This window comes from Eublepharis macularius, chromosome 5 (genome assembly GCF_028583425.1).
Source record: "Eublepharis macularius isolate TG4126 chromosome 5, MPM_Emac_v1.0, whole genome shotgun sequence".
Taxonomy (NCBI): Eukaryota; Metazoa; Chordata; class Lepidosauria; order Squamata; family Eublepharidae; genus Eublepharis; species Eublepharis macularius.
Window position 1 is genome coordinate 129,972,480 of NC_072794.1, and position 27,407 is coordinate 129,999,886.

Genomic DNA, 27,407 nt, shown 5'->3' on the forward strand with positions numbered 1-27,407 from the left:
CCGAGACCAGGGCCTGGCAGGATTTACTATCTTTCCTCCGGGCCTGTAAGACAGAGTTGTTCCGCCAGGCTTATGGCTGAGGCTGGGCCTCCACTGGCTGGAGGATATAACATCTACTCCCCTCCCTATGAGAGCTGTCCACCACTGTTCTGAAGCTGCTGCCATGTTTCAATTGCACTGCTGCACTTTCTGTAATCGCCACTAAAAAAAAAAAAGAGTGCTGCTATTTTTAATATCGTTATATACTGCTTTTAATGTTTTATGATAATGTTTAATGAAATATTTTAAATGTTTTTAATGCTGTTATCCGCCCTGAGCCTGCTTGCAGGGAGGGCGGAATATAAATATGATAAAATAAATAATAAATAAATAAATATTGTATTTTGCTCACTGAATGTCCTAGCTATTGATTCTATTGTCTTCACTTGCAGTGTGTAATCTCTTGGATCTCAGTGAGAAAGACGGGCTAATCATCATCACTAGAAATTATAGAAGAGGAATAAAACATAAGATCGGTCCAATAATCTAATTTAGCCAAACACAAGAAAAGAGCAGGACAAAAAAGAAAAGGTTTTAAAAACTGGAAGAGGGATATGTATAGAATCAGGCAAATAACAACTGCAAAGTAACTGAAGGGTCTCTCTCTCTCTCTCTCTCTCTCTCTCTCTCTCATGCGTGCGCGCACACATGATCCGAAATAAGTTATATCAAAAATCAATTCCACTGAGATCAACAGTATTTACTTTTACATATTGGATCTTCATTCATTCCCTCCTTGAAATGTATTGCTTTGTTCAAGTATTTGATGATTAGTTGTAGTCACTTTCCCTCTGTTTGTGATAAGCAGTGCTCTGGATTATGCCCACAGATAGGTCCTTCTGTACAGATGTGTATACACATACCCTAGATCTGTAATCCTTTCCAGCTTTATGATCTAATAATGTTTTGGCTAGCTTCTTCACCTACTGTTTCAAGAGTCCAATAAATTGCTATTAGAACCAGACCAAAAAAAAGTCACACACTGAAGAATCAGTCATTTGAAAGATATTCACTACACACAAGAGTTGCAAGAGCAATCTAGCTATAAATCTGATGGAAAACACTCAAGGAGGGAAATGTATCACATTATAAGAGTCACTGAAGCTGAATACACTTTTCTCACTAATACTAAAAGAAAAATGCTAAGCACCAATTTGCCTTAAAAGGTGGAATCAGCAGAAGGCAATGGACACTGACATGAAAAGCAGTCTGCAGCTAATTGAATAATAAGCAAATACAGATTTATTTAGCTTGAGGTAAGCATCTGCTTTACATGCAGAAGATCACAGTTTTAATCCCTATATCTCCAATTAAAAGAATCAACTGAAAGACAATATGAAAGACCTCTGCCTGAGAACCAAGAGAGCCACTGCCTGTCAGAGTAGATAATACTGACCTGGACTAATGAGTGGTCTGATTCAGTATAAGAAAATTTCATGTGTTTGTGTAATTAAAACCCTAGCAATACTGAAGGAGATGCAACTGAATACTCCAGTTGCAAATCAGATTGTATCTGACCAAAGTTAGGAGACAACATCAGGGGAAGGCCTTGGTCTCCATGTCCTGTTTGTTGGCCCTCCAGGGTAACTGGTTGGTTGCTGTGTGAAACATGTTACAGGGCTACACGGTCCACTGATCTGACCCAACAGGGCTCTTGTTATGATCTTGATTGCAAATGTATCCTGCTCAAATCATGCTCTAGTCAGGCCCAGAATACAGAATATTTAAGCTAGTACCATAAATTACATGGCACTCCAGCCCAGGAATAAAACATTAGCAAACTGCAGTAATTGATATATCTGTTCATGTAGAAATAGTTCATTGTGCCAAACACAGAAACCAGAGCCATTTGTCTGTCACTCTCCATAGAGGCAGCGTGCATGCGTGCGCGCACACACTCGCCCACAAACTGCTGATTTCCTACTGTGCAATCAGCTGCCCTGTGACAGAATATAGAAATTAATACATGTTTGGAACGTGCATATACATACCAGAATGTGGGCAGGCTGGTTCTGGAGTTTGGATAGCAACCAAGATGCTGACAACTAAAGTAGCAACTTAGATGCTAGAACACCACCCTTCCAGTTGGCTGGCCAGTTCATATATATGAGTGACAACAGGGAAATAATTTCTGCACTCATTTCCATTTAGGCATCTTGAGGACAACCACAAAAATCTAGCCCCCAACAAAGGGGAAGTAAGTGGAGCACTGTTCACTAGACATTCAGAATTTGTGGCTCAATTTGACGTTCCATTTCACGTGTTCAGACAGTGGCAATATCCAAACTTCAAGAGCAGCACGGACTTTGCTCTTTTGCTCAGGAAAGAGCTCTGGCACAAAAGGTTCATGCAACACTTTTCTCACAGGAGTGACCAAATGAGACTGGCTACTTGTAGATGCTCTGTCCCAAGAAGAAAAAGCAAGAACAACAGCATCCTTATTCTATCAGATAAGGCCCTATGCTTCTCAATCAGATAATGTCTCTTCTTTCAGGGAGAGGCTGCATAACGCAATCCTTCCTGATTAGTTACAACTAACTGACACATTTACACTAGTAATGTTGTCCAACCCTTAAACTTTTTGGCTTCACTTTTAAATCTCAATTGAGTGAACAACTAACTAACTATGCCAAAGTTTGACCACTGCAATTTCAAATGACACTTCTATAAATGACTGAACAGCATAATCTCCACCAATAGCCCTCCACTGAGGAGTATGGAGTTGCCATTTGTGGTGCAATATTCTGAAGTCTGGGTTTTCATTTATTAGTCTACAGGCAATATCTGTGACAAAAATAGAAAGCAAATATAACTGTATTCTGACAAGATTATTTTCAGACTTACATCCTCAGACATAGTGGTTCAAACATACACAGCATTCAGGGCATTTCTCTAATGATATTACAAGCATTTCAGTTATGAGCAATACATCCTACAGTCACCAAGAATTAATAAACTGACTTCATCATGTTATCTTTATATCCCATTGCTACAATGTGGAACTATGATTGTAACAGACTAAGAATGCAAACCTCAAGACTTGTCATGCTGTCTTGGAATAGGAACTAGAACTAGCTCACATTCTTGGCCACTTAGGACACAGAGCTACATGAAGAGGACAAGATCAGAGAACGTATGTCATCTAAAAAACCTCAAAGCTGTCTTGGGAAACTGCACAGATCTCCAGAAGTGTTTTCCTCTCATTGCTTATTGGAAAATGTTACACCTTAAAGCATAAATGCTGAGAATGGACAAAGAGGACGTAGTAACAATATGGATGACCTGTATTATGCAGGTGCACTCAGGCTACCTTCTAGATGCATGAGGACCAGAAGCTAGTGTTGATGCAGCAATCAATGATTATGCATTTCTTTAGGGAAAGACATGATTCTTCGTCCACAATCAATATGTTATTATGCTAGCATCAAGAAGTTCAGTCACTGTAGATAGGCAAAGTTATACAATAAGGCTTGGATGCACCAGAAGATTTCCACAGATGGGAAGAAAAACTTTTGCCAATTCCCCTCTCCTGCTGCAGATCTCTGACTGCCCCTCATCATGCTGTTCCTGGGGTGCCCTGTCCCCTAGGAGCAGCTTTTCAGGTGACATTTTGAGCTGCAGCAGGACCCAAGAAAGTCATGCTGTGCTGACAAAAAACTGTCTCTGTCAGCCAAAGTTTCTGGTGGATTCAAGTCATCCTCACTTTTCTCAGGAAGTCCTTCAGAATGAAACCAGTACACTATATACAGAGCATCGCAAACCTGCCTCCAGAATCAATTTTGCTTGACAACAAAGTCTGGAATAATCATGTGCTAGGCAACAAGACCACTGTAACATTTGAAGATACTGTATGAAACATTTTGCTAGCCCAAATATTAGTTAGATAGGGCTTAGGATGTTGCTAGCCCAAATGATGCACAATGGTACTTTCCAAGAAAAAACACTGATGGAGGTTCACAGCAGAAGACTGTAATCTACCACAAACCCAATAAACCTAAGGATGTATGCTTCACACCTGTAAAAATTGCATAACAATACAGGAAAGCCACATGAGGGAGCAAAAGGGCTCAGGCAAGTCTACTTGGTCCCAGGGTATGGCTGGTATGCACATGAAAGGCCTTACTAAAGCTATGCTGGTCTGAAACCTTTTAGCCTGCCTTGGATTCTATAATGGAATAAAGGAGGAATATTAATGTGATTATTTTAGGAGTTTAATCTTCATGTTTTGGAAGTTTCAGATATTTTGTTTAAAAGCCATTGTAATATATAGATTTTAACATGTTGTAACTTGAACTTGATAATAAAATAAAGTGAAATTGCCCCTCCAGCTGTTCACCCAACCCAACTAAGGCCAATTATTTTAGCGGGCACAGGAATACAGTGTCTTGTTATCTACCTCTATGAGTAAGGCAATGGACAAGCTGAAGATGAAAAGTAGAAAGATGCGCAAAATCTATTTGATTGGAGACTCTGTGATGTTCATGATTGGAACATATCATGAAAGAGTGTGCTGTCCTGTCATGTCTTTTTGCTCTTTTGTGATCAGGAGATGAGAGGATCACAAATATGCTTTCCTGATCAGACTGGGGAGAACATGAAAGAGGACCGAATCTAGTAAAGAATTTCTATTAAAATAATGTTATGTTAGTATAACCAGCCTTGTACTATCCATTTCCACACTGGAGAAGGATGAGTTTTTCAAAACTGTAAACGGAATGGCAACACCATCTGACACATTGTGTTCAATGTTCTCTAAGACAAAGGCACTACATGAACACACACCGTAAGAGTGAAGATAATACTAGTCTGATGGATATTTGTAACTTCTATCACCTTCTGTAAAGAGATGAATAAAGAATCAGGATGGCATCAGCAGCAACAGAAACAGGAGATGGACTTGGTTTTACAGCAAGAAAAACAGAATACCTCAGACCATCTTGTAGACAATCTACTCTAAATGTTTCATCAAATCCATGCCTCTTTTGTCTACCTCCAAGAATGATGCTGCCAGCTGAGAATAAAGCCATGCTATTCTCGTCAACTGAGAAGCCCCATCGCTGTGCCAGAATTCACATAAGAGCACACACACCTAACTTGGCAAAGTATATCCATATTAGACACTTACAAACCGCTACGTTTGAATTAGATTTAAACTACAACAGAAAAATATATTCTCAAAGTATATTAACAGCACAACTAGATTATATAACTCTCTTCCTCTCTCCTTAATTGCTTATATCCAAACTTTAATGTCAGTGATTTTTAATCAGTCATCTCTTCTATATTTTATCTCTAGAATACAATTACTTTATCTTCGAGAATTCTCGAAGGCTTGTGCTGCAGTGGAATTGGTTGGTCTTGGAGGTGCTACTGGACTCTTTTTGATTTTGCTACTACAGCCTAACACGGCTAACTCCTCTGAACCTTTACAGAAGCAAACTGATCTCCATATCAGAAGGAGCTGTTTGCATCTCCATATCAGGAGTTGTTTGCATCTACTCCGCCCTGCCCTCCCCTCCTCTATATCTGACCAGTTTCTTTTGGCCCTCCATGCATCTGACGAAGAGAATGTGATTCTCGAAATCTTATGCTACAATAAAGTTGATTAGTCTTAAAGGTGCTACTGGACTCTTTTTGATTTTATCAATTCAATGTATCAGAGGAAAGCAAAATAAACAGGTGCCTGAAAACATTAAAACCTCCCCATCTATGCTTTATACTGCAGAATGAATACCCCAAATGGTTCTGCAACTAGCTGCCTACAGTGTGACAAGTAGGGACAAAGAAGGAACCAATAGGCAGATATATACTAGAAATCCAATCAAAAGTCCGGTGCACACAGGCCCTTACAAAACAAGTTCATATTCATATGCTCAACAAAAAAAATCAGCAACAAGCAGCATAAGAAAAGGGAAACAACATCTTGCAGCTGCTTTTTTAGAAAGCCATATGTTTCAAGTAATCTTGTAGAAATACTTCCTAACAAAAACAAAGAGCTTAATCATGACAACAGTCCTTTGAGAGCCAACTCTCAAAGTAGTGCATGGAATAAGGTTTAAAACATTTGCTTAATAAACTAGTACAGAATGTGAAAACTTAGTATTTTATTTTAAACAGTAAATAAATCCACCTAATACAGACAATGCCTTTAAAAAAAAACAGTAACAGAAACCTTGCTCAAATTGCAGAAGACAAGAGAACAAACTTTTTTTCCCACAATTTTTAACTCACAATGAAAACTGATCAGTTTACTAAACACTCCTCAGTCCATTAATCATTTCTGGTATGTATCTACCTGTATACATACCAGAGCCTTTTGCAAGACTATAAGTCTTGACGTATACCACCTTGATTTTCTCCTGCCATTCACTCTTGAGATGCAGTATTGTTCTTTCAGCAACATGCAAAGACCAACTGAACTGCAGTAAATTACATTTAACATCATCCTCTGATACTGTTTTGGTAGCTGTACAACATAGTTAAAAAAAAACATTTGGGAGACCACAGCAGTACGTTGTAACTATTAGAGATATTTCTCACTATTACTCTCCAAAAAGGGTAAGAATGTAAGAAGATGGACTAAAGGTCCATTTAATCCAGCAACCTGTTTAGCACAGCAGCCATCGAGTTACCCTGGAGGGCCAATGAACAGGACACAGAGGCCAAGGCCTTCCTTTGATGCTGCTACCTCTGAGTATGGAGGTTTCCTTTAATCACCATGACTAACAACAACAACAACAACATTTTATTTATACACCGCCCTTCAGGACAACTTAACGCCCACTCAGAGTGGTTTACAAAGTATGCTATTATTATTCCCACAATAATCACCCTATTTGATGGGTGGGGCTGAAAGAGCTCCTAGAAGCTGTGACTGACCAAAGCTGACTTTGAGTGGAGGAGTGGGGAATCAAACACCATAGCTCTTAACCACTACACCAAAATGGCTAGTAGCCATTAATGGACTTGTCCCCTATGAATTTGTCTAATCTCTTTTTAAAGCCATTGATATTTGTGGCACTGAATTCCACAATTTATTTATTTATTAAATAAAGAGGGGGGGGTCTGTCTTGATTGTATTGCCAATCAACTTCACAGGGTGTCTCAAGGGCTAGTATTATGCAAGACAGAGAAAAAGATCTCAATCCACTTTAAGCATCCATATTGACATAATTTCATAAACTTCTATCATGTCACCCCTCTTGTCTTTTTTTCTATTTTTTTTATAATAACAGCTGTTATTATAAACTGTTATTAACATAACAAAAACAACCATCATCTAAACTATGTTTGTTTGTTTTCTAAACAGAGAAGTCCCAGACTTTAGCCTTTCCTCACAGGAAATGTGCTCCAGTCCCTTCATTATCTTGGTTATCACTATGCTGCTCACCCCCAAATTCCAGATTATTTTGAACAAATTAAGTAGTACCAGTCCCAACACTTATTCTTGTGATACCCCACTGCTCCCTCCCACCCATTGTGAGAACTGTCTATGTATTCTTATACTCTATGTCCTATCACTTGACAATTTTTATGCCACAAGAGGACCCATGCTCTAATCCTATGCCTACTAAATTTAGGATTTTTAAAAATCAGTTCTAATTCCCCACCCTCATATTGCTTCAGGAAACCCCTGACTTCTCCATACATTTTTATGCCTTTAGTCCCCCTGCCCCCCCCTAGTTTTTCCAGTTCTTTTGAGACTACTTTTACCCCAATCTTTCTCAAGAAGCCAATTCTGAGACACCTTTTTTTTCTCATGCATGTTTCTTTTGGTTTTGTTTGTCCTGCTCACTCCCACACACCTCCAACCCACTTCAAAATGATTGGATGTTCATAATCATTGAACCATTCCTCCTCCCTTTTCCTTGTTTTGTTATGATCTTTTCATCGACATACAGGCAAGCAAGAAGCAACAGGTTTCAAAAACTAGGTAAGCTGTGAGTTGTACTGAAGATATGAAATCAATTTGCAGACAAACCACATTGGAAGAGCCTTATGTAAAGTGTCCAGTGAGCAGTACACTAGTTAATACTTCGTGTGTATCAAGTTCAAGTAAGTTAAGAACTTTCACCAAAACAGAAACTTTCAGAGATGGATTCAAAGATCCATTGAAACACGTAAAACCACTCTTAAGTGGTTAAAAAAACCCAAGCAGCAAATTTAGAAGCAGTGCTTTGATGTTGATTTTTCAACATGTTCACACAGTATGGTCATGTGCACAATGTACGGATACTCTACCAATCTCTTCAAGGAGGGCAGCATCCATTTCCTCTCCCGATTAGGTGGACTATAGCAGACTCCAACAACAATACCCCTTGTCTTTCCTCCCCTTATTTTCACCCATATACTTTTCACTGGACTGTCAACCACATTCTCCAGAACTTCCTGACAATCAAGCCCTTTCCTCTTATACAATGCCACTCCACCTTCTCTTCTACCCTTCCATTTTTTCCTGAACAACTCGTACTGATCCATTACCACATTCCAGTCATGGGAATCATCCCACCAAGTCTCAGTATCACAGCCCTCTGTTTGCAAGAGAAGCTCAAGCTCTTCCTTCTTATTACTCATACTTCGGGCATTGGTATATAGGCACTTGTAGCCTTGTACCTTTGTTTGATCTGTCCTACCCAGGTGGGCCCCCGCTGTTATCACTTCTTCACTGAAATCCCCATGTTGATTGTCCCCTTCCCCTTGCGGCATCCGTTTATAGCTCTCCTGTTGAAGCTCTCCAGGTTCTTTCCAAACATTTTCTTCCCTGACCATGAGAGGTGAAGCCCATCATGAGCCAGAAGGCTTTCTCTGAGAAAACTTATCCCGTGGTCCCAGAACCCAAAGCGCTCCTGCTGGCACCACCACCTCAGCCAACAATTCACCTCGAGTATGGTCTGCTTCCTTCGTATTCCTCTTCATTTGACAGGAAGAATAGAAGAGAATATCACCTGTGCCCCCAATGTCTTCAACTGCCTTCCAAGAGCTTCATAGTCCTCATAAGAACATAAGAGAAGCCATGTTGGATCAGGCCAATGGCCCATCCAGTTGGATCAGGCCACTGTCACACAGTGGCCAAAAACCAGGTGTCCTCAGGAGGTCTGCCAGTGGAGAAGGGACACTAGAAGCCCTCCCACTGATTTCCCCCCCCAAACACCAAGAATACAGAGCATCACTACCCTAGACAGACAGTTCCATCTATACCTTGTGGCTAATAGCCACTGATAGACCTCTGCTCCATATGTTTATCCAATCCCCTCTTGAAGCTGTCTATGGTTTAATTCTTGTGATGGTATTCGTGGCTATTCGTTCCCACGTGGACCAGCACAAACGGGTACTGATCAGTAGCTCTGATCAGTTTCTGTAGTCAGTCTGTAATATCCTGAATTCTGACCCCTGGCAAGCAACACATCTCTTGGAGCAGGGGATCTGGCCTGGACACATGATGTTCCATAACCCTGAGCAGAGAGTCCCCGATGACCACCACTTTCCGTTTTCTTCCACTTCCGTGTGGCCCCATACCCTCTTCACTTCTTCCTTCAGGTCTTTGTGGTTCTCCTTCCACTCTCGTCTCCATCACCATCTCAAGCATCTCAAAATGATTCTTGAGCTCCAGTGGACCAGAGCATCATCATAGTCTACATCTTCTGGTTTGTACTGCAGAACTGAGAGGAGGCTCAGAAGGGAGATCGAGTCTTTATCAACCTTCCTATTATTTCAACTGAGCTTCAGTTTTTTGGTCCTTATCTAGGCCATTTATTGCCTCCAAGCCCTGGTTCAGAACCTCTACAGCCTCACCAGAACATCTGGTTATCAATATGCAAAATAAACCTACCTTGATTTTTGTATTTCATCAAAACATGCTCAAATTCTGGTAGATGTCACCTGCAGATTGACAACACTTCACTCTGAATTCTTAAGTGAGCTCTCCCAGTGCTTTCATATAGTATTAAACAGCAGAGGGTACAGCAAAATCCCATAGCACAAAGCCAGGGGAGACTAGCAGTTATTCCCCTAAACTGTCTTCTGATACCTGTCAGCTGGTAGTCTTTAGAAAAGTGGCCCTCAGTGATTAATTTACTTCTTTTCATTTACAAGTCTGAGAACTGTGCTGGGGTGAACTGGTGCAAATGAGAAAAACCTAACATGGTAAGTGAGATGGAAAAATAACCATTTACGTTTCAAATTACAAGCAAGACTTTAATTCAAAGACTTCTACAGCAGTGCACATTATTGAGTAAATACTGCGAAGTTCCAAAGTACCACTAATAAATACTACAGAGTTTAAACTGCTGCTTTTCTGGCTATTTCACCCAAGCAAGAGATAAATAATCTAATCAAAACACAAATTTTGGAAAGAAAACTACTAGACTACAAAGCAAGTGCATAGCCATAAGTGCAGGTCTTCCTTCTTCTAAAACTGAGAAGGAATACTGGCATATCTTTAAGACATCAAGGCAGAAAGAGCTGCTAGCATTATCAAGTTGCCAATGTATCAATGAGTAATTATCAGTGTCATTGTGGAAATGAAAGAGTCCAGTAGCACCTTTAAGACTAACCAATTTTATTGTTGCATAAGCTTTCGAGAATCAAGTTCTCTTTGTCAGATGCATCTGACAAAGAGAACTTGATTCTCGAAAGCTTATGCTACAATAAAATTGGTTAGTCTTAAAGGTGCTACTGGACTCTTTTTGATTTTGCTACTACAGACTAGCACGGCTAACTCCTCTGGATCTATGATTGTGGAAATGGTGCATCCCTCAACTAGAGCAATCTCTGCTTTCTCAACAACACTGGCACACACAGTTCCTCCTCTGCATTACTCAGACCATGACAACAAGTGCTAATTTATTCAGAGTTACCAGCACTGAGCAGCATTGCCAAAGTATATGCTATAACTAAAGCTCTGATGAGACAATTATGCCTTGCCCTCATCATCTGCAAGCTGTAACATATCCCACCCCCTGCCTTAGCACCCAAGTCACAAGGGGGAGTGATTTCACCCTCTGGAACACAGACAAAGAAGCTACTCTTGAGAGGGAGGGTCCCAATCAGCCATTATATTAGGAAAACCAAAAAGCCAGTGTCAGGAAGAGAATTTACCATCAGCTGCCTCCCTCTGCATCAGCAGAACACACAGGGTGACACTGATTAACTACTTTGAACATCCATGTTTCTCATTCTCAAAGCTAAACCCATTTTCCATGTAAACCGTAAACTGTTGGTATGAAGAAAGGCATATACAGTCCCGACCCATTATCTGTGGTCAAGGTCCAAAGCAAATCCTGTGGATAATGGGTTGGATCCAACCAGCTTTTCTGCTGGTAGAAGAAGGTGGAAAGGTCTCCTTTGACCACCCAAAAAGGCTATGCTAACGATCATGGGACATGCATGAACAAAAGCTATGCGAGCTGTAGTGTGCCGGAACATTAGGCAAGACTGAACAAAAAAGCTGGCTGGATCCAACTCCACATCTATTCCTAAACATTCTGAAGCAGGAAATAACCTACCGACCCACAGTGGCAATTCCATTACATTTGTTGAGTTCTAGCATATTTAAACCACAAATTTGCACTTCTGCAGACACACTACGATAGTGATTTTCAGACAGGCTGCCAAACTTGGCCTGTTCAGCAGCCACCTTCGGCAAAGTGAAAAAGAACAATGAAATTAGTTTGCCCTAAGGTAGAGTAAGGGTAGTACACCTTGTGAACTTCAGCAAGTAAAGAAAGTAGACTGAGACATGCTTCAGCTTCCCACCCAAAAGTGTCTTGCCCTTGTTGATTTATATAAATATCCAAAAGTATAGCCATACTTCTCTTATTCTGCAAACTATATCAAGAAGAAAGGGTTTGTCTTATACTGCCTCTCTTGTCTAACTTTAACCCCTTGCATTCCTATCTCGACTTTAGACCAGAAATCTTGAGCAATTTCCTTTTAGAAGACACTCAGAGCTCAGTGACTTATGCCATGGCCAGATTTTGTTCTTTAGCCATTAGGAAATGTAGACTCCTTTTAGCTGAAAATGTGGTATAATCGCTTTTGCAATTTTTTCTTAACTCTCTTTTATCTTCATTGTTTTTATTTAATCAATTCTTCCATCACTAATGCTCTGATCTTATTGTTATGCCCTGATGTAATAACTTATTTTTTATCGCAGATTTGTTTTGTTTTACTGGCTTTTGCTGTAATAATAAATGACTGACTGAAACTTCTCAGTCTGGAAGGGAAACCGTGCCAACTGGAAGCCAGCAGTTAATATGTGAAAGAACATCAACAGGCAAAGAGCAGAAATGGCAAACATGAGAGATGACAACATGCAGAATGTGACTTAGAAATAATGAATGTACCAAGATCAAGTCTATTCTACTATATATAGAGTTTGTTTCATTGCATCAGACCTAGCTGTTAGGCCCCTCACTCCCAAGCCAACTCTCAGAAGAACTTTCAGCACTGGGGATTTAACTTACCAGTGCCCTATCCAGTCACAAACAGCAGTTCAAATCAGATTATTTCTAAGGTTACAAGGGAAAAGTGCACAAGTCCTTATAGTTCCAGAAGGGTAGTCATATTTCTCTACAGCAACATAATAAAAATGAGTCCAGTGGCACATTAAAGACTAATGAAACTTTCTCCAACATTTGTGCAAGAGAGTTCACATCATCTGACACATTTGATAAAATGAGCTCTAATTCACAAAACCTTGCACTGGAATAAATTTTATTAGTCATTAGGGTACTACTGGGAGGGAAGGCAGCATAGTATAGCCTAATCTCATCAGATCTCAGATGCTAAACAAGGTCAGAACTTGGATGGGTGACCAACAAGGATGACTGCAGAGGAAGGCACCAGTAAACCACCTCTGCTTCTCGTTTGCCTTGAAAGCCCCTTGCTGGGGTCACCAGTTTGATGTAGTGGTTCAGGGCATGGGACTCTCTTGTTTGATTCCTCACTCTTCCACTTGAAGCCAGCTAGGTGACCTTGTGTTAGTCACAGATTCTAGTTCTCTCAGCCCCACCCACCTCACAGGGTGTTTTGTTGTGGGGATAATAATAACATACTTTGTAAACCGCTCGGAGTGGGTGTTAAATCATCTTGAGGGGCAGTATATAAATCGAATGTTATTATTATTATTACCATAAGTTGATTGTGCGCATATGCACACACACACACATGCACACAAGCACACATGCAAACACACACGGTGCTACTGGACCAGTTATAAATCCTTGCAGAATCCCTCAAGAGCTTTTAACTGTTAGCATAAAATCTAGCCTCATTTCTTATTTTACAGGTTATGTCATTACTGGTTTTATGGAAATGTTGTTTTAAGTATTGTTTCTTACTCTGGATCTTTGGGATAGAGTAGGCTAGAACAGACCTTTGGACACTTACTGTGAAGGGTCCTTCTCCTCTGAGGAAAGGAGGACATCTTGGGTGATTCCCACCATCCAGTCAGGGAGGCGGGAAGTAATTTTCTTCCTCTTCCTGCCTGGCGTGTGGGACACCCTCTCTTCAGTTCAGGTGACTCCACAAAGCAGTAACACTGAATTTATCATTCAGCAACTGTCAATACTGAGAGAGAAAACACCTGTTGCATTAACAAGTACTGTAAATAAAGCATAACCCAGAGAAGGTAGAAGAATGAGGCAGCAGGGTAGAGGAGAAGGAAGACCTGGGGAGGGCAAGATGTCCTCCTTTTCTCAGGGGAGAAGGACCCTTCACAGTAAGCATCCAAAGGGCCATTCTCTCTCTGACGTGGAGAACATCTTGGGTGCTCTCAAAGCAGTTTCCACTTTCAGTGTGGGATGTGGTCTTCATCTGAGATCATGCATTGCAGTACTTTTCTACTGCAGGTGGTGTCCACTGAATCACATAGATTTAATTTGTAGCATTTCACCAAGGTCAAGACTGACGACCATGTTACTGCCTTGCAGACTTCTTCTACAGAAGTGGTCCTGTGTAATGCTGCATTGGTAACTTCTCAGAGTGAGCCATTATTCCATTAGGAACCTCTACGATGAGACCTTTGTGAGCTTCAATAGTGTATGTTTTGCTATTGGCACCTAAAGCTACTGAAGTAATTTTCTTCCCCAAGTTGAGGGGAGATATATTGATGAACAGTAAATCCAACTTTCTGATTTGCACTATTCGGAGCAGATAGGCCTTGAGCATCCTTCTGACATCTAGGTTGTGTCAGAGCCTTTCCTTAGGATATTTAGGGTACGGGTAGAAATGTGGTAGACTTATCTTTTACAACCTATGGAATTTGGAATAGACTTTTGGAAGAAAGATGGGGACAGTACGAAGTATCATCTTATCATTGTGAAAGATACAGAGTTCAGGTCTGACTGATGGTGCGCTTAGTTCTGAGATTCTTCTGGCAGACGTGACTACAATGAGTAAGATGGTCTTCATTCTCAGACTTCTCAGGGGAATGTCCTTGATCAGTTCAAATGGATGTTTGGTCAGGGCTGTGTAAAATGTCCAGCGCTTTCCTCCTGCCCCACTGAGTGAGGGCTTTCCAAGACAAGTTGTAAATTCTGACTGTGAACAGTTTTCTGGATGCTAGGAGAGTGTCAGTCACCTCTCAGGAATATCCTCCTTTTAGGAAGGTGTTCCTTTCTATTTCCACTCGGTTAAGCAGAGTGAGTCTAAATGAGAGTGCCAAATTGGTCCCTGCTATAACATGACCAGAGAGGTCAGTAGAATGAGAGGTGGAGCTATCATCATCCGTTGGGAGTGTGGAAAAGCACAGTCTGGGGGGGCCACCAAGAGGCAACCACTAGCACTTCGCTCCCTGTTCCTTGATCTTTCTCAGGAGTTGGGTATTACTGGTAAGGGTGGTAATGCGTAGGGGAAGCCTGATGGCCACTGCAATGTCAGGGCATCTGACCCTTCTGCTTGTGAGTAGAACAAATCTTGTCAGGTACCCTGGTAGTCGATGGTTGTGTTGGTATGCAAACAGGTCCATGAGAGAGCAGGGCAGCCTGTTGACATTCTGCATTCCATGCCAATTTGGCATTTGGTTCCCCCGCTGCTGCCCCCTCCCTTTAGTGTGCAATAGGTCAGTGAGGGGCAGCATAATACTAGCAAAGTTCTGAATGAAGGGCCTGTAGAAACTGGCAAAGTCCAGGAATTACTGCAATTGTCGCCTGGTGCAAGGGGACTCCCACTGCCGTATTGCTTTATCGCTAGAGTCCACACGTATAAAGAACTTTTTATTTTCATTTGGATGGCTTAGAATTGGTTCTGTGCTGAACAACTCTTTTAGTTTGTCAAATGCCTGCCCTGCCTGTCCCAAGGGAGCTTGGCCCCCGGGCAGTATTTGGCAATCAGGAACTCCTTGCCTGTCAAGGGGTTGGGGGGCTGCTTGCAACAGCTCCTGCATCTGCTGCATAAAGTTGTGCATGTCCCTTCTCAGTTCCCCCACCTCAGCCTGCTGCTGGTTCAGCATTTCCACAACTCTCGGCCTCTCTCAGATCCAATTTTGTGAAGATTTTGCCTTGGGCCAGAACCCCCAACAAATCTTTAATCAAAGGCAAGGAATATGCATTTGACACAGACACAGCATTCAAGCCCCTGAAATCTGTATGCAGTCTTAAGCCTCCATCCTTCTTTTTGCAAAACAAGACAGGTGCTGCATGTGATGAATTGGCTGGCCTAATAAATCCCCTCTGTAAATTCTTATCAATAAACGTACGGAGTTCCTCTCTCCCTGCTGGGCTCATTGCGTATAACTTTCCTTTGGGGAGGGGTTGTCCCGGAATCAGCTCTATTGCACAGTCTGAAGGACGGGGGGGGGGGCAATTCACTTGCTTCCTCTTCCTCAAACACTTGCTGCAAGTCTCGATTCTCTGGTGGTATTGTCACTAGTTCCTCCTGAGTTAGACACACTAACTCGAGCTGAGTGGTGAGGCTTAAACCCCAATTTGTATTCCACACGTGTGTTTGACATCCCTCTGCAGGGAAAAAGATACTCCCATCTTTCCACTGTATGTAGGGGTCATGATCAAACAGCCATCTCACCCCAGCACTACAGGGAATCTTGCAGTGGGGCTTATCACAAAATTCCTTTCTTCCCAATGATTCCCCATTCCTATAAGAGTTAACTCAGTCTGGAATTAAAGGATCAAAATCAAAAGAAAAGTTTTTTACAGCTGTGTGCTCCCTGCTTACTCAGAAGCTGTTTAGCCCCAAGTAATGGGAACTGAAACCAGTGGCAAAACCAAAATATGTAGAACTTGGCATGTGATGCCAATGGCAAGGAAATCTAAGGATGTTTTTAATGGTGACCGGGTAATGACTAACTAGGAAATTACATTTTAAAGAGGGAAGATAAAAGTAGGGGAAAGGGATGGAAAAAAGGAGCTAGTGTAGCAAGCTTTCAGTATAAATTATCTGGATTCCTAACATTTCTGATCATTCTTTACAGCAATCAATTAGATACTCTAAAAACAGGGAACACCTCTTTCCAGGCACCTCAAACTAAGGTTTGGGTCAAAATCCTACGACCTATGCTAGACATTTGGAGCACAGCATTGGATAATTAAGCTTACTTGGCACAAAACAGCAGCATTGTGTTTCTTTTGCAGAACAGGATCTTAACTTTCTTTCTTTCTACTATTTGTGCATTTCATGTACTACCTGAAGGCATAACTGGCTCTGTCCAACTCCTATGTATATTCCCACCCCCATCACACCTGACTTGATATACTGTGGTACACACATGTTAATTTTGCAGTATGTGGTGTGGCCCTGAGACACAAGATCTTTCTCATCACACACACAAACTCAGTGTTAAGAGAAAACAACACGCCTACTAGAATTCAGACCCAGAGTTGAATTAAAATGCCATGAGCACTTGTACTCGTAAAAGTGACTAGAATAATATTATGTGTTTAGTCATTAGTAAACACATAATGAAACCAAGAGCGCATGTGCCCTCTCACTCACTCACTCTCTTGCACGCGTGCATGTGTAAGAGAGAGAGCACCTGCTCTTAGTTGTTTCATTTTCATATATATAATAATATCTTCTGGCTTGAGATACCCGAGGGAACTTGCAGACATTTAGGGCTACTGGGGCCTCATTCTCTTTGCTTGCTGAGATTCTGGAGAATGCTTGCAGCATGTTAGGGTAATGCAAAAATCTTCAGTCCTAACTGAGCAGAATTACACTTCACTCATTGAGGACCACATGTTCTTAGCCATCGCTGTTAACTATTGAAAAAAGTAGAGGGGACACCACAGCTATACTTATCAGGTGACAGAGGCACTACAACTTTAAACCTAGACAAAACTTTCCAAAGGGTTCCATAAAATGATATGACGTTGATCATCCATATATGGTGCTGTACATGACTACTCAAAGAAAAATAGAACAGCAGCTGAGTAGAGGAGATGACAAGTTGCATTACAAGTGATTAGAAGGAACACTATTGAGGTGTGGCATCATTTTATCGATTTGGAAAGGCTCTGTCCTATGCATGAACAATGCTTCTCTTTCAGTTCTGACACTTCATTGACTGGAAGGCTAAGAACAGAAGATACTAAGAAAACCAGAAGTATAACACATTCTGGCACTTGGCTGCTGAGTGTGCAGCTATCTGAAGGGAGATCCGTTCATTTCAGGAAGCAAAATACAAGCCAGAGCCTTTGCTGGCACTGGACATTACTTCAGCTCAATTGCCATTATGCTCATATTCAGCCTCAATTAATTTGGTTAGCACTGCCTCTCCAGTGGATTTGCCAGTGGATTCTAGGCTTTGCTTCAAGTGGTGTTGAACTTCTCCTTTCTGTCATTCTTTTTCTCCTTCTGTCATTCTACATTTATTTTATTTAAAGTACCCTACCTTTCACCTAATCCAAGCATTCAAGGTGATTTACAATCAAAGTTACACGTAACCCAAAACCAATCTATTACAATAAATAGTAGCATAATAATAACAGTTCATTTGTATATCGCTCTTCTGGACAGATTAGACGCATCCAGAGCAGTGAACAAAGTCAGTGTTCTTACTTCTACAATGCAGCTGGGGAGTTGGGGCTGAAAACAGTGGCTTACCCAGGGCAAGTTTCAAGAGATTCAACTACTTAACCACTTCACAACACCAAACCTGCGTCAAACTTGCACCAAACTTGGAGAGGAAAAAACAAAACTCAGACAGTGACAAAGACTTAATAAATATATATTTTAACTTGCATTTAAAAGAAAACAGAATAGGTGTCTGAAAACTGATGCCTAGGGAGAGCGTACTCCAAAGTATGGGAGACATTAGGGAAAGGCCTCAATTTCTTTTTTTCAATTTTTATTTCAATTAATAAGCTCAAAAACAGAAGACATAAGCTACAATCACACCTTCTACTACTACAGTCATCAGTAATCATCTAGATTATACATAAAATCTAAACACATCATCTAGATCACATAGAAAAATATAATGAATAAACTACTATCATTTAAATCATATTGTCATCAACTAAATCATATATTTATATAGAACTTGCTTATACATGTTCTTAATTTTTCACTTCTATTTAAATATTTTTCCATCTATCTTCATATTTAATAATTGTTCTTAATTATTCTTAGTTTTCAACTAAGTATTCAAAAATACTTTCCAGTTTTCTTGAAATTCCAAAATTGGTCTATTATGCATATAAGATGTTAATTTTGCCATTGACGTATATTCATATAACTTATTCTTCCATCCCAGCAGAACTGGACATCTTTCTGCCTTCCATTTTCTGTAAATACTATTCTTGCCGCCGTCACCATGTACTTAAATCGTTCACTATGCATGTTTATAATATTATTCGGTAAAATATTTAATAACATATTTAATATATTATTATATGCCTCATTTTCAATAGCCCCCTGCTTCATTTCTAAAGGTGGGTTCACCCAGAAGATCACAAGGCATGGGTAGGTTTCTAGAGGTTTGCAATCCTGGTCTGGGATTCAGGAAAAAAGCTGGATTTTAGCCAATTTGGCTAAATCCTGCTTTACCAAAACAAATCAGAGAATCTGGGATCTGATCTGAGAACCTGCATCCAGAACTCTGGATAAATCTAGGTAAATCCATGAAACATGGCTTTAGCCTCTGTCTGGATTCTTCTTGGGCTTCTCCAAATTTTTTTCCCAAGAGGGGAGGGGGAGTGAGGCAAGGAGGGGGAAGGGAGTGGCCAGTCCATGCAGGAGTTCTCCTTGTCTGCCTGAACTCTGTGAGTGACACTGGTTCAGTTGGGCTAAGTTGCAACAGTATCCTTTGTTTCAGTTTGGTTTGGGTGGAATTCTCTGTTTTGACATAATTCTCTGGTTTGATGTTGGTTCCCTTGATTCAGTTTGGGTCTGTTGGGCTTCCTCTTACATTTGGGAGTGTGCCTTTGGTCACTTGTAGCCTTGCCCCTGTGTGTTTCTGCCTGAGAGCCTGCTTGGAAATGTTCCCCTCATGGGAAACAATGGAGAGTGGTTGGGGGCACCTTTAGGGGCCCACAAAATTGGACTCCAGGCTTCAATTCTCCTGAAACTTGGGTGGTGGTCTTTAGAAGACAGTCAGGGGTAGGTTCCCGGAAAATTTGGTGGAGTTTGCTTGAAAAATTATTCCCACAGCCCCACCCCCACCCCCTGATAACACCTAGATAGATTTCCCATGGGGAATAATGGCCAAATAAATCTGGGATTCTTGACCAGATCAGAGAATCTTTCCCAGATTTCAGGAATTCTTGATTTTAGGAGGATCTCTGAAACCAGGATATGGATCCTCCCCCTCTGCTGCTTGTGTGGCATGCCCATAGTAGTTTTCATATGGAAGCAAGGACCTTCAATTAGTTTAATTCTAGGCTGTTCAGGGCTTTAAAAAAGATAAATCCCAGCACTATGAACCATACCCAGAAATTAGCTAGTAGCCAGCGATGATGGAATAAATGCTGATTTAAAGCGACATTTGTGAGCCCCACTGATACTTTGGTCCTGCATTTCCAAACAACTGAAATATCTAAATGATTTTCGTAACCAACCATTCATATAACACACTGCAACAATCTGTCCTGGACATTTCCACAGTCATCCAACCAATTCTCAGCAATCACCTCAGACCTTGCCACTTGGCCTTCTTCTCTGAGAGTATCTTGCTCTTTAGAGATCCCAACACTGTTTATAATATGTTTCTATTGCCTTTTAGCCACCTCCTTCAATCACCACTTTTGGACTTACACTAAGGTTGTACATTTTTATATGGTTTTCATTTTAAAATATTCTTTTCACTTTAAAAAATCATTCATTTTTCAAGTGGGAGCTGTCTTAATCTGTAGTAGTAGAATAAAATTTGAGTGTAGTAGCACTTTAAAGACCAACAACATTTAGAGTATTATAAATTATTTTTCAGGATCATAATTTATTTATTCAGTGGTCTATCTTGTTCAGCATCCTAACCAGTTACTCTGGAGGGTCAACAACAGGGCATAGAGGCCAAGGCCTCCATCTGACGCCTCCTGACATTGGTATTCAGAGGTTTACTGCCTCTAAATGTAGAGGTTCCCTTTAGTTACCATGGCAAGTTACCATGGCCAGTGATACTCCTTAACTCCATGAGTATGTCTAATCCCCTTTTAAAGCAGGCTATGCCTGTGGCCATCCCTATATCCAAGAGAATTGGCTCCCCTCTTGTCCCTCATTTACCCTACTTGGGACCCCTACCCATTATACTGCATTAACATCAGCATCAATGCTGAGTGGAGATTTGAACCAAGTCTCCACATTGGCTCACATGACATTCCACTCATTCAATGATGTAGGGTTTTTAAAAGTATTTTTACTTGAACTAAAGACATTGTTGCATCGACCAATATTGCAGAAGATTCTAAGCTCCAAGAATTATGAGATAACCCCCCCCCTCTAATTTACTTGCCACTTTTAAAAGAGTCTGCCTATCTTTACTATCTATTCATTTCACGCAAGAAAATAAGTTAGTACGCTAGCAACACAACTGAGATGAAACATGTCAAAGAAACAACTCACAGCCATGCTCAGACACTGGTAAGCAATTAGGAATTGCCTCCTAAGCATGTTCTGACTGGTTCTGAGTTTTAGTCCTCCTGGGACTATATTGAATAATCACTGCTTAAAATCTCTTAAACCAATTCCAATTAAGGCATCATCTTCAAGTTAACAACTTCCCTATGGAATTAATCATATTATAGTGCTTAACTTTTAGCCATTGGAGCCCTAATGAATGAATTAATGGAATTCATTTACAGAATTACATAAATTAAATGCATAATGGAAAGTGGTTGGGGGCCCACAGAACTGAACTCCCACAGTCCCCCCCTCCCCCCACCGATAGCCCTCAGATAGTTTTTCCCGTAGAGAATAAGTTTTTCCCATAGGGAATAATGGCCAAATAAATCCAGGCTTCTCTGATCCGGGTAAGATTTCTGGCTTCTCTGAACACTTTCCCAGATTTCAGGAATCCTAGAGTTTGGGGGGATCCCTGAAACCCGAATCTGGATCCCCCCCCTTTTTTTTCTGGCGAATGTCTGTAGTAGGTTTTGTATGGAAGCATAAAACCATCTAAGAACAGAAGCATAGAAGAGGCATGACAGTATTGCAGAATTTTTGGTAAGACCTTGTGGAAACAAGTACAATTCAGCTAAATAATATTATTTTGTTGTTTAACAACAAAACAACAGCTAAACAAGCAGCTAAACAACATTATTTTGAAAAAAACAGTCAGGTTCAAAGTAGTGGTAATTAAGTCAGAAGATTAACTATGTACTAAAAACAAATTCAACAGAATCAAAACAAAAATAGTTTTACTTCTTTACATATGCAAAGTATTTTAATCTAGAGAAGTTACTGACATTCCTCAGGGTTGACTGCATTTTGTAAACACAAAAACCAAGTCTAGACTGTTCAAACCAGAGGTTTAAACCAAGAAAAAGGCAATGAAAACAAAATTCAGCACTGACAAAGTTGTACCATCCAGCATATTTTTAGATGTTACATGTACACAGCTGTGCATAGGTAGCAAGGCTTGCTTATCCCTGTAATCAAAAATATTCCAAAATTAAAGGACCAAATTACATTTATTAACCTATGCACCATTAGGAGAGGTTTATTTCACTCAGGGTGGATAAAAATCAATGATTTTTTAAACAATTAAAAATGAATTTTTTATATAATTGGATTTTATTTGATATAATGGTTTTTGAGAGAAAATCTACTTAAAGATAGTTTTCTATTTAAGATGCATTATAGCCCAAAGGTTTTTCATTATGAAATAAGAATTAATATTTAATTATGTAATATGATACTGTGTATTCATGCAATGTTTTTAAAATTCTGTAAATGAATTCCATTAATTCATTCAGTAGGGCTCCAATGTCAAGCTCTCCCAGAGGTTTCTATAAGCTTATTTTGCAAAATTTTTCTATCTAGAAGATGCTATCACAAATGCTTGGTTTTGCAGTTCTCAGAACTGTGAATTTGTATCTACAAAGATAACATGCCTCTTCTTAACAGCAAAATGTTTTAAAACAAACATATGGAGTTGAGAGAAAGAGACCTCAGTCCTATTGTTCCTCTGCAAATCAATGTACACAGAATCAATCTCTTACCTCAAGAGCTAAGTTTCAAGAAGTTCAATGAAAAGACGATTGCTTGGGATGGAATAGATCTGGTTAAGGAGGAGATGTTAAACGCTAAGCATGAGGAGGGATGGGCAAGCAGTACAGGTAATGTGAAACAGGTAGGAATGGAGATGCTACTCATATCTGATTAAGATAGCTTGACTTTCGAACATTTATACCCTGGAAACTCTTTGTTGGTCTTTAAGGTGCTACTGGACTTGAGGTTTGCCCATCTATTGGAGATAAACATGGCTACTCACCTGAAACTAATATAAATAAATAAAGAACAAACAAACATGATTTTATGCCTCTAATGTTTATAAGCCTGTGCTCAAGCCATGGTACAGTGTATGGTACCCTGTAAACTCTGTTGGTCTAACATGCTACTGGACTCACACTTCACTTATTTATATTATTTGCAGTCAACTCTTTTCACTGAGATGCAAGATGAATTAGCAACCAAACTAGATACGGTTTGACTACTTGGCTCAGTTCAGATATCACACAGAAACATGGTGCGGAGAAATGCTTTCTACCCTGAAGAAGGCATCTCATTTATAATGCAGTAATTGGGACTGCAGTCTGCGTACTGGAGCCCAGCTGCAAGTTCATTGCTAGTGAAGAGGAATACTACTGGGATTGAGTCATCATTCCCCAAGAACTCCAATGTTAAGAGATGCAAATGGCTCTGGCTAGAGTGAGACAAAACATTTACCATCCAACACCTCTGCTAGGTTGTCACACCTAAAGGACAGAAGCTGGGAAAGTCAGAAGGCTAGATCATATTTATTCATTTTGAGTCAGGAAGACTGGAACTCACCCCAGAGGAAGACAGATTCCCAGGGGGCGATAACATCTCTGGACATGAGGAAGAAGCTCTCTTCTTTCTTGTTCTTCTTTGCTTGAGTAAAGAAGAATTAAGTCTTTACAACAGGACTCTATATTGACCATGTGTCAAGGGATAATGGGAAAAAAGGCCCAAATTGAGAACTAAGATAATGGAGGGTTATAAGTGCTGCAACATCATTCTAGCCTAATTTAAGACTGTTTAGAGGAAGTACAGAGTTAGAGTTTAGAGGACTGCATATTTACACCATTTTTTAAAATCCTTCTAAGCCTGATGTTTGTATCAACAATGCGTAGTTTCTATGTGTTTATTAAACTTTCTTATAATTTAAAACTCAAAGCCAGGTCCCTGTAACCACACCATACTTAATTTGGCCTTACTACCAAAAAAAATAGTAAAGAGAAGGAGTAGTGACTGAGCTTGCCTTTCGTAAAGTGAGAAAGCTCAACAGACCTCCCCACACTAACTGATACGAGTGAAGCAGGAAATATGGCCACTAGGCAGAGCCTTTAAACGGCAATCCAGTAGAGTGCTAGGAGTACATGCAGCAGGATATGCTCTTCTAGATATTTTTGTGATGGTGGGAAAATATCCAGAGAGAAGGTGGTACTCCAAGAGTAAAAGAAAGGGGTGTCTCACTGGGCAGAGACACAGGACGGCAGCAGAACTTTCTGAGATCCTGGACAAACCCCAGTAGGGCTTGCAAGGCTGTTTCCTCACACATGGTTTAATTAAACTTGCTACAATTAGTGTGTAAGTCTGAATGAGGGACACTCCACTCAGTAATTCAGTGTTTGTCAAACCCAGATCTGAAACCATAGTGTGAAGTTGGTTTATTAGCCACAGTTAATCTCTACTATGGTTTCAAATGATACCTTGGACTTAAACCTGGCTTGTTCCAACACCCCCCTCCCCAGCTACGTTTTTCAGGTAATTATCCCTAATGATGTAAATGTACATGTATGTTTTATTGATTTATAAACTGGGGTGGGGGGAATTAAAAATTTCAGAGAGATGTAAAGGTGAGGGACTAAGAAAAATCCCCCAGCCACCCACCCCCAAAGCAAACTCAATTAAATTTAAATGTTAGACTCCCCCATCACTAGCATTTTGCAATGGTACCGTTACCCTTTCTCAAAATTCCAAAAATGCTGAGGGCTCCTGGTCTACAAAAAAGGACATTCTAAATAAATGCTGTTATTCTATGTATACCTGCAAACTGTGCTGCAGTAAAAGCTGAAATACCAAATCACCTCCCATCACTGTATCATATACATTTAATGCTCATTAATCTCCAATTACATACCAGGTAGCACTTTTTCCAGTCAGTTTCTGCTGACTTAGTTTAACGATTAAATTTCCAGAAATCAGCTAGATTTTATGCCACCAATTCCCAATACACTTTCTCAGCATCAGCTACTATAAGAACAGTTAATGGATAACACACATTCAGCTTATAAAACGCCATCTTCAACAGCTCGTTCTATAAGGCTGCTACGTTAGAAGGACATGAAATGGAAGCAGTAGTTCTACTTTAAGTTTTAAGGCTGAATCTGCAATCCATTTATGAAGCAGAATGTCACACTATGCTAAATGCAACAAGCACCAAGAAGAACAAGGACATTAGCTGCATAGTCATTAGTCATATTATTAGAAGGCTGTTAATGCAGCCCTCTTATCCTGCGGGGTCCTGCCCTGAGACGACTAAAGCACTTTCAGTTTGGCATCTTGAAGATGATGAATTTCACATCTTGACTGTGTATTTTTTTTTTAATCAGAAACTAACTTCTGCTGAGACTATTCTGCTGTTTTTGCATTTTGTGGGGAAACTTTAACCACAAGCAGCTTTAATAATTTTAAATGTACCTCTTAGTGTTTATAGAAAGATTTCCCCCCCCCAAAAGGAATCTTAAAAAAAAAGAAGCCCCCCCCCCTCCTGATGACCCCAACTGTTGCAGTATTGGGGAAAGCTTGAATTACTGGACTTTTGACCTCAGTTTGAATTATTCTTCCAGTAGTTCCAGAAAGATCTGTGGATTCAATAGAAGGAAACTTTATGCTGGAAAACAGGAATATGCTGTGCTGACGCTGTGTCAACTGAGTTAAGATCAACAGCTGCTGAGATGTCAAAAGACATTAGTGGGTTCTTGATGCTATCAGACACCAATGTTAAATGCAACCAGAGTGCACAAGGCAAGATCCCATGCATGTGAGATGCCCATATAACTGTGTGGATGTATAATCATGATTCCAAGGGGTGCCTTTTCTAAGACCTTTACATGAAGTCAGATACCACAGAAATGTTATGAGATAATGAATTCTTGTAGCTTTGGGAACCCTAGTCAAGAAAGATGAATAAAAGGCAGAGGGTTTGGATGGGTCTAATCAAGCAGCTAAAGTACCTGAACTGAAGATTTATTGGAGTCATCCCATGTCCTGAGCCTCTACTAGATAATTATGGCTGTCTATGCTTCATGGGTCTAGAATGGAAGATCTGCATCTCACCGTGAAGCTTCCTTTCTCGGTGGTCCGGGAGTGGGACAGTCCTTACAAATAGGAAGTAGCTCCTCCTCTCCAGTCGACTTGATTGATCCTGGATGGGGAGGGGCTCACCAGTTCTTTTTCAAGCTTTGTGTTCTTGTGAGCCTCCATGATCGGTATAGAAAGTTCCCCTCCACCACAGTTGGTTTCGTTTTCTTGGCCATGTCAGACGCTCCTCTCCGCAGGTCCAGGAGGAAGCGCCCGAGCACCCTGACCGGGCAGCTGATCTGCGAAGATTAGCCCCCAGGACTCCCAGTGAGAGAGGCAGGGTCCGGAACGCTGCGGGAAGAGCCCCCTGAAAACCAATGCAGGGGGTAAATTGCCCGTTTGTTCCTATGGAGGCCGGCAGACGTGCGCGGCACCTCGAGTGCTGCCGGGCCATGGAAAACGGCAAAGAACAGAACTAGGCGGAAGCCTGTAAGTAAACGAATCCCTTCTGTTATTACAAGCGCACGCGAAGGAGTGGTGGGATCTGAAGCTAAGAAGGCTCGTTCTTCCCCCTCGCTGAGTTTTAGAATTCGGTTGGCGGTCCCCCCCCCTAAAATGGCAGCGAAAAAACAGAGTCCCGCTTTGGGCAAGTCAATTTCGGCTGCCCTACAGGGGAAAGGAGAGTCGCTCGAGGAATTGGTGAAGAGGTCGGTTATCGAAGCCATAAAACCTTTTGTTGACAAGCTGAATGAAACAGATCAAAGGGTGGGCTTAATTGAGAGCGAAGTGAAAACCATTAAGGAAGTAGCGGGGGGGGCAGAGAAGTCTGCTCGGGAAAATGCGTCACTCGTGAGGGCAACAAATAAAGAGTTAAAGCTGGTGGAGAACCAGCTGATCGGGCTACAAGTGGAACGAACACAGACAATTTTGCGCCTCCAGAACGTGAAAGAGGAGGAAAATGAGGATTTATGGGGTTTGGTCTCGGAACTATTGGCGACACCCGCGAAGGCAACTAAAGAAGAGGTAAAAAGCGCCATTTTGGAAGTCCATCGGGCTTCTTCAAAATATGCAACGAAGCGTCAGCTGCCTTGCGAGATCATCATCGATCTTTCATCTAAAAGGATCCGAGACACTATCCTATACAACTCATACAATGTGGATCTGGACTTTTGGGGCAATAAAGTCAAGATACTGAAAGACGTCCCATTTTTAGTTCGGAAAAGAAGATTTAAGTATAAAAAGCTCGCAGCTCTTCTGAGGGAACGTGGAATAAAGTACAAATGGCTATTTCCGGAGGGTATTTGGTTCAGTTTCAAAGATCAAGCTTACAAGATAACATCAGAAGATCAACTAAGGGATTTTGAGGACAAAAATCCGGAATTTCAGCAAGACACCAAGCAAGAAGAAAAGGCAAAGTCTGAAGGGGG

General features: G+C 40.8%; 1 protein-coding gene across 6 annotated transcripts in view; it reads right to left on the reverse strand.

Annotated features, from left to right (window-relative positions):
• PPFIA4 (PTPRF interacting protein alpha 4) overlaps positions 1-27,407 on the reverse strand; it is a 194,075-nt gene that overhangs the window by 111,632 nt on the left and 55,036 nt on the right. The gene's annotated exons all lie outside the window — the stretch shown is intronic.